This window comes from Vulpes vulpes, chromosome 2, assembly GCF_048418805.1.
Source record: "Vulpes vulpes isolate BD-2025 chromosome 2, VulVul3, whole genome shotgun sequence".
Taxonomy (NCBI): Eukaryota; Metazoa; Chordata; class Mammalia; order Carnivora; family Canidae; genus Vulpes; species Vulpes vulpes.
The window spans coordinates 27,818,955-27,826,059 of NC_132781.1; positions in this window are offsets into that span (position 1 = coordinate 27,818,955).

Below are 7,105 nucleotides of genomic sequence, written 5' to 3' on the forward strand. Positions count from 1 at the left end.
CAAATACTGCTTATTTCCAAACCAAAATGGCATACTATAACCCTATTGAGAGGATGAGGGGGCACCAAAAAAATAAAAAATAGCAGTGTAAGAGAGCTAAATCTTCATTTCCCCTCCTAAGAGGTCAAGAGATAAGAGAGAAGTATAAGCCTATTATTTAGAAATAACTATCTGTTTATGTTATTTTGATTATATAATATTAATTTAAAATAATTGATATTAATGGGGGGAAAGTATGCTGTTATAAAGAAAGGTATGTTGACGGTACGTGGATGGCTCCATAGGCTAAGTGTCTGCCTTTGGCTCAGGTCATGACTCCAAGGTCCTGGGATCGAGTCCCACTTTGGGCTCCCTGCGCTGTGGGGAGTCTGCTTCACCCTCTCCCTCCCCTTGCTCATGCTCTCTCTCTTACTCAATATCTCTCTCAAACACAAATATAAAATCTTTAAGAGGATAAAAGGACATGGTGTGCAGCCTCGCTGAGAGACCTGGGATAATCTCCCTAAGGAAAGATTCACAATGAGACTTATCCAGTGACTAGGAATTAATAGAAAGGAGAGAGGGGGTGGATAAGGAAGCATGAGGTTAGAGAAGTAGCCAGGAAAAGAGAAAATAAGGATAAGTCTTAATAAATTAAAGATCAAAAGCTATATATTAAAGGCAGTATTTCTACGTCTGTACTATGGTAATAGACTCCTGGTTGATTTTCTTGCCTCAGCCATCATGTGCAAGATTGCCCTATAGATCTTCCTAATGCACACATTTTATCATATACCTTTTCTCTTCTCAAGAGCCTTTATTAGCTTTGCCAGCTCAAAAGCCAAGCCCTCAGCTTGAATGTTCATCTGTCAACCCCTCCTCAGCTAGCCCTCTTCTTCCTACGCAAACTTGACTCCCAGCATGCCCCAAAATGGGTTCCTTGCTTCAGTCTCTCCATCCTCCTTACTGTTACTGTGACTCCTGCTTCTGTATCCTCCAATGCTCAATTCATGTTCTTTGTTGATTTAACCACAAACTTAATATCCATTTTTTAATGTCTGATGCATGCAATGCACTTCACTAGGCATTTGGAGGACACTAAAATGAAAACAGTATGGTTCCTGCTCTCAGAGCCCTTACATGAAAAGGAGAAGATACCAATCACTATCATATAATGCTAGAAATGGAATGAACCATTGAATAGGAACACTTGTTATGAAGCTTTTTTTTTTTTTTTAATGTAGGGTGGGGGTAGAAAGAAGATCTCTTTCAGCTGAAGCACTCCAGGACAACTCCACCCCTTGTTGACCTTTATTACCTTGAATTCTTGGGGCATCATTAGAGAATGCTTTGGACTTACTCTCTTTCTCATGGGTGTTTGTTTTGCCTCTCCAAACTAGACTCTAGTGTCCCTGATGTCAGGAATATTGTTTTCTGCTCCTTTCCAGTGGTTACCAAGACTTCCCACAGAGTCTAGCACACCCCATGTAGTCTCTAAATGCTGACGGAGATAAGGTGAATTGAATTTGAATCCAATGCACCTATTATACTGTTATATGATCTGACTCAAGGCACCTTCTCTACACCATAGTCACCACCCAGTGGACTAACTGGGAATTGGAGTTTAAAATCTTATTGGTAAAGAATGTCTGAGCACCATATATATTTGGTCTTTTGATTTGGACTGACAGCCCGTCTACAATTCTTCTATTAAATATAAGTGAGTGAATCACAGTTCATTATGGTAACAATGTTGGGTATATTTGAATTGAAAGAGTGTTCAGTCTGAGTCATAATATGATTGGAAAGCAGCTGTTCTGTTCAAGTAAGGTGTGTGAGCTGCACTGGTGCTGTGCATAACATACCAGGAGCTTTGAACATGGTGCTTTTCATTTCTAAACTAATATCGAGATTGCATGGGACCTCGTGATTATGAGAGGACACTGAGAATCCTAGTTCAGTCCTACTTTAAAGATAAGGACGTTTGGGTTTGAGGAGAGGAAGTAATTTACCTAAGATGACACAGTTATTCAGTAGCAGAGCTGGAGTTAGAGCCCTGGTCAACTGCTCTTGTGCTGAACCTTTCTGCTACACCGCACAGCTTCTTTGGAGGGAGGGAGGCTCAGAAAAATGATAATTCATATGACTTTGTCTCCACTCACTGCCGCTCTCTCCTATCAGTGGGCACCACCTGGAAAAAAGGCAGCAGGGCAGCCTAGTGCACAAGGTTTTTCCATTTTACCAACAGATTGCTCTCATGCTTTTGGGGAAAGAGTAACCTTAAAATGATGAATGTTTGTCCTATTAAAAGCTCCTCCAGCACAGGCATTATTGATAGTGTGTAAAAAGGCCATCCATTTTAGTGCAAATGAAAATTGAAATGGAGAGAACATCATGTCTTTTTTTCTAATATATGATGCTAGCTCAGGAGCTGGGTGATTGGTGTAAGCTGAAAACAGCTGTCCAAAGTCCTGGCGACCTTCGCCTCCTTCCTTCCCACTGGTGATCACAGGGACACTTGATCAGAAAGGAAACTAGCTTCCAAACATCTATATAATAATGTCTGCAGGCTTCAGTAGGGCATTCAAGGACTCTCATAATCTGGTATCTATCTACTCCTTGGGTTTATCTTCCAACACTTTCAGTCTCCAAATCAACCTGCTGGTCATCTGAGATCATTACCATTATTATTTCTAGGTCATTTTAGGTTTTTCCAGTCTCCTACATATGATGTTTTCTCTGCCTTTTGATCCCTTCCCGTGTGTCCTGCAAGACTGAGTAATTTCTCTTCTTTCCCAGTCCAGCCCAGTGATCCCTACCCCTTGGAAACTTCTCCACCCCCTCCATTTTCTAAAAAGATTTATTTACTTATCATACCCTCCATTTTTCAAACTGCATGAGCTGTGGCATCATCAAGACATTTGCCATGCTCTTGAATTTTATTAAGGTTATTCATATTAATGGAATTACGGTCAGGTGTCTGTCGGTCCCCTCATCTAGCAGGTGTACTTTCTGAAAGCAGATGGCTGAGGCATCTTTGTGTTTCCAGTGCCCCTACACAGTGCTTGGAAGACAGCAGGCAGTTAAACATTTGCCTAAAGAAGGAAACTATCAATGAGTGGTGTGTCAATGAGTAACACGTGTAGGATCGGAAAGCTTCACCCTTGTGGATACTTCTTCTTTAAGCAGATTGTCTCAGCTCTAGACTCGAGCTTAGCCATAATCCACCCACGTGATCAGGAATTGAGAGCCTCTACCTAGGCTAGCACCTCAGTTGCCAAGAGTTGTGTCATCTGCATATCACCAAGCAACAACTTTCTGGCAGTAATATGGTGCTCCCCTGAAAGAGGCTCATCTTTTAAAATGAAATGATCTTTTTCAGTGACATGAAAGAGCATTTGGGACCCTCCGTGCTGCATAATTAACATCCACGCATTAATCTTTCTGCTTTGTCACTGGGTTTGAACCCTTCGCTGGTGATCATTATCTGGTGGTACGAGAATTTCAGAGTAAACTGGCAGTTAATTTAACAGCATTTAGAACTAATGAGAGTAAAGGTGTCGGGATGAAATACACATTTCTTTGAAAAGTCAGGCAAGTATTGCAACTATTTTGAAACCTGGTTAAGCATACAAACCTTAAAGCAGCGGGATGAAAGAGCAGCTGAATTGTGATTTTGCTCAGACAGGGAACCATTAGGGAGGTAGCATGGAGAAATGAAAAGAGGATTAGGCTTAGAGCCAGGTTTGGTCTGGATTTGAAGTCCCAGCTTCACCTGTTCTCAGCTGTGCCACCTCAGCTGCCTCCATTTCTTTTGTCCATTAATTGTACGTATGAATTTCTACATGGCAGCACTGTCGATGCTAAAATGCAATAGTATCACTGTAAGCTCCAAATCTGGCGGGCGGTTGGTGCTCAAATATGTCCCTTCATTTCTCCTTCAAAAAGGGAACATTCTGACAGGACATTTGTTATATCTCTGTGTCCTTCGTGAGCCTGGGAAAAACAGCTGATTCAGAAATGGGGATGAAGTGGAATCAAATATGCATAAGGAGGTAAGATCACTCAGGAGCTTACTAAACCACTTCGGACTTATTTTAAATTGAGAGAAATCAGAGGGTCTGCTTAATCTTATGGCCCTATTGGTGCAGCAGCTGAAACCACCGGATAGCTAAAATGAATAGGGCATGTCTAATACTGAGACTAGCCTCTTAACTCATGACTCAGACTATGATGGTGGAAAGATCAGGGGCTTTTGTAGCCAATAAGAACGAGGTTCAGTTCTGGCTCAGCTACCTTCCTAACCCCAATGGCCCCACAGTCATCTAATCCCTTTGAAATGAAGAGACCAACCTCTCTGAGTACAGTTATTTTGTTGGTAAAAGTGCAGTAGAGTACTTACCTCATAAGGTGGTTCTGAAGTGATCTTTTTCTTTAAATTTGATAATGCGCATAAAGCAGCTAATAGGGCACCTGACACCTAGAGGGGGCATGACAATTTAATTTTCTCCCCAACTTGAATTTTATTGTTGGTTTTCGTTAGTAGACTGGGAATTAATCACTTTAAAGTATTATAGCTGAACAGGCTCATGGGAATCATCTCCCCCAGAATTTCAAAGTTCTATCACATGAATCCCTGGAAGTTTCTCAGAGTTGTCCTCAGTGCCACCTGAAGGATGGCAGGATTCTTCATTTTAAGCTGTTTTTTGTTTAAAAGAATGGGTGACACTACTAACAAAGCAAATATCGATGGACCTGAGGTCTGCAAACCAATGACCTGTCACGACCCCTCATTTGATACTAGAGTGAACTCAAACCAGTGAAGGGTTAGGGCTTGCCAGAAATCATTCTGCCAAGTGAATAAATGACAGCATATTGGGTACTTAACACAGAATTGGGTTATGTTATTCTCATATCCATGATGTCATGTAAGATAAGTGAGTAGAAACTCTTACGTGAAAAATTTCCTATCTCCTACCTTTCATGAGTTCTTCCCAAGTCTCCTTTCCTATCCATCCCAAATAACCTCACAATCTTGCTTAAAACTAATTGTTTACAGAGCAGTTTATATAAGAGATAGTCAAATATTTCTATCACATTGTTTATCATATTATTTAAAAGAAAAAAGAAAGTGGCCCATGTCATGGGTGACACACTAGGTAGATGGTAATGGGCATTTGGATCTGGGATGGAAGTGGAGAAATAATAAACCAGTGAATATTCTTTCTAGGATAATTGAAGGTAGCATCTCATGAACTGTGGAGTACAGTATCAACTTTCCACAGAAGGTAGCACGTAAATGTACTCACATTAGGTTTGGGGATCAGAGTTGAGTTCTGATTCTGATTCTGGTCCACTCACTTGCTGTGGCCTTGAGCAAGTCATTTCACCTGTTAGTCCTTCTGTACCTATAAAATGGGACATTTTATGAACAAGCATTTTGATGGGACATTTCATGAACAAGCATTTTGATGGTCCCTCCAAATTCAAACATTCTCTGATGATAGCTGAAAATGACATCTATCTTCATCCACTCCACACTTGTCATATGTCAAAAGTGGAGAAGAAGGTTTGTAGTAGAGGACCTCTTAGGTTTATCTACCCCTAAGACTTTTAAAGTGACTTTTATTCAAGTCCTTGTCTCTGCTGCTGCAACATGGGTTTATCAGAAGATGCTGCCTTTTGTCCCTGGTCCTGTCCTTTGTGGCAGTAGCAGCAGTAACAGCAGCAGCAATAAAATGGGCCAAATAGCCTATGAAAGTTATTTTACTAAATTTGCTCTGGTCATCAAATGGTCACAGCCCATCAGTTTTGTTTCCTCCTTCCCCAGCACGTAGCTCTTGTTTTGAAATCCATCAAACTTTTCTTCCCCAGCTGAATTTGGTGTTCTTGTTCTTACTGTCAGCCTCTGTAGCCTTCAACTCAGCAAGGTTTGTTCTGGATCACTCTGGTACATTATGAGCAAAGCCTTTCTCCTAAAGACACCCACACTAGTTAGAGATGCTAAATATCATTACTGTGTCAATTATATATTTACCTGGATAATTGCAAGACTGAGATTTGCTGTTAGACATAAATTTATTGTCTAATGATTCTTTATTTGGCGTTTTGTTCAATAGCATATGTTTTAACACTGCAGCTTGTATCACGCACCCAAATTGGGACTGTGGTAAGGCAGTTTGGCATACAGTGGGGGGCATCATTGTCTTGGAAGAATTAGATATGTTATATGTTGTGGCAGGCTTATATGAAATAGATATGCCTTTAGGGGTGGACAAAGTGTCCTAGACAATGTGCTGTTATAGATGCCTTCTATTATACTTTCTGGCTGTGTGATGTGAGGAGAAGAGCTTGAAAGAAGGATCAATATTTTCCTACTCTATGAATATGTAAAATCATTTATTAAAAAAACTTGCCAGGGGTCAAACCTCATAAAAAAGCAATCCATCCCAGAAATGAAGGGCACTGGGTTTATGACTTGCAATCTCTATCCACAGAGTAACCTCCAAAAGATTCCAAATGATCTGACTCTTTCTTCTTCCTCCATTTTGTCTAAAGTTTCTCTACCACTCTCATATACCCTTGCCTCCTCTCTTCCAGACTAAGCATCTTTGTACAGACTGCTCCTGTCTCTGTTTCACTTGCTTCGCCATGTCTAGCCAACCTCTCACCTCATGATGTGCCCCTTTCTCACAGAGAGACTTGTCCTTCCCAGAGAAGATCTACTGTCTTTTCTACTTTCCTCTCCTGTTACCATGTGCTCTGCCTTTGAAACATTTACTCTGTAGTTTTCATGTGATTATTTAAAATACATCCGACCTCTTTCTCAATGGTTAAAACTCAATGGTTAAAACTATGATAGGTTAAAACCATGCTTATTTGGTTTTACCCAATATCTCCTACTCAGGACATCATGGAAACTCAATAAATATTTATATGTGAATGAGTATTTGTGCTCCCATTACTCATTCATTCAATTCTAGACTCAGCCTCGTATAACTACTATACATCTTTGGATGTGGTGGATACCAACTTACTATAAAAATGGCAACTGATGAAAACAATTTAATTTTGTAATGAATACTGATCATATTTATGTTAATATAATATTCATTACTTATATTTC